A 1,472-nucleotide genomic window follows, 5' to 3' on the forward strand; every position below is an offset into this window, starting at 1 on the left:
GACATCAAAATTGATTTACAAGCGCACAGCCGTAAAAGGGGCAATGGGCATCAACAGCAGCAGCATGTCACTTTGCGACATATGTATATTGGATACTAATAAGATAATTGATCTTATTAAGCTCACGCTGTGCGTCTCTCTTTTCTTTTGCCATTCCGATTCCGAGCGGCCCATTGCGTTAGAGCATAAAAAAACGTTCCACTGAAGATCGCCTGATGAAGTGAGGGGGTTACACCTCAAAAGGAGTCAGATATACCGGCAGGCCCAGGTATGGCCGGCCCAAAACCGACTGATACTGATGACACTCATGAACTTATCTTTCTGTTGTGGCCAGTTGTGGCGGTGACCGGTTCGTCTACCAAAACGGGCGCTGAGCGAATTCCACATTGGCCCACAAGTAAAAGGGTCCGCGCCCCGTTACCACCACGACGCGAGTAGGACGCGACCGAAAGGGGTTGCGATATCGGGAACCATAGCAGGCATCGCGGGCCTGAACCGTCATCGGCACCATCACGGTCTACTAAGTTGCAGCAACAATTAATTTAAAAGTCCATTTTTTACGCCCAGCCACTGGTACTGATACCACTCAAAGCCGAGAATATTTGCATTATTTTACTCCAACGAAACATGTTTTTGGATCGTTTTTTTTCTTCAGAACGAGCGTGACGACTTTTCTCATGCGACTTTTGCGCGATCCATTTCCACACGAGGACATTGTTGCTCCACCGTCATCGTCGTCGTCGTCGTCGTCGTCGTCGTTGTCGGTGATGATGGAATGTGTTTCGTGATTGGAGACAAATACTATATTACTGCATAACTTTCACAGTTCTGCACATTATTACTTTAGTAACACGATGAAACGGCGGGCGACGCTGTACTGTCTTCGTTTGTAATGCTTCTAGCAGCTTCAACTGGAAAACCAACGCGAGCGAAACGAAATGCACATAAATCAGAGCATGGCACGTGCTGCGAACATCCCGCCGGACGGAGACAACGAATTATGGGCTTCACGGCAGTGGCAGTTCTCTCCTGTGTGGCACGGCAAGACGCCCGTCTCTATTAGAAGCGATACAATTACTTACATTGTAGCGCCAGGACAACGATATGCGACAAGTTTCCTTTAAAATCATAGCTGAATGTTGACTTTAAAACATGGTTTTTTTAACATAGCTAATCTAGAATGTTTTTCTAAAGTATATCTAAGTCCAGTGTCGAAGAAGTGAAACGCATAAATTTTCCTCCAAAATCTGCATTAAATCTGCTACGAGCTACAGGGCCAATCGCATACGGCTTGAAATGTTTCTTTTTTGTTTCGTTTTCATCGCTCCATTCCTGCGGTCGTTCCTTCGCCCGGATTGTATCATAAAAAGAAGATAATAGTAAAACTTTGCTTCACTTCCATGCTTCGGTTCCTGGCGAGGAGATGCGGTACTTCCGCTGTGTTCTGGCTAGGGAACTTTCGCCATTTTACG

The sequence above is a fragment of the Anopheles aquasalis genome, chromosome 3 (assembly GCF_943734665.1).
Source record: "Anopheles aquasalis chromosome 3, idAnoAquaMG_Q_19, whole genome shotgun sequence".
Taxonomy (NCBI): Eukaryota; Metazoa; Arthropoda; class Insecta; order Diptera; family Culicidae; genus Anopheles; species Anopheles aquasalis.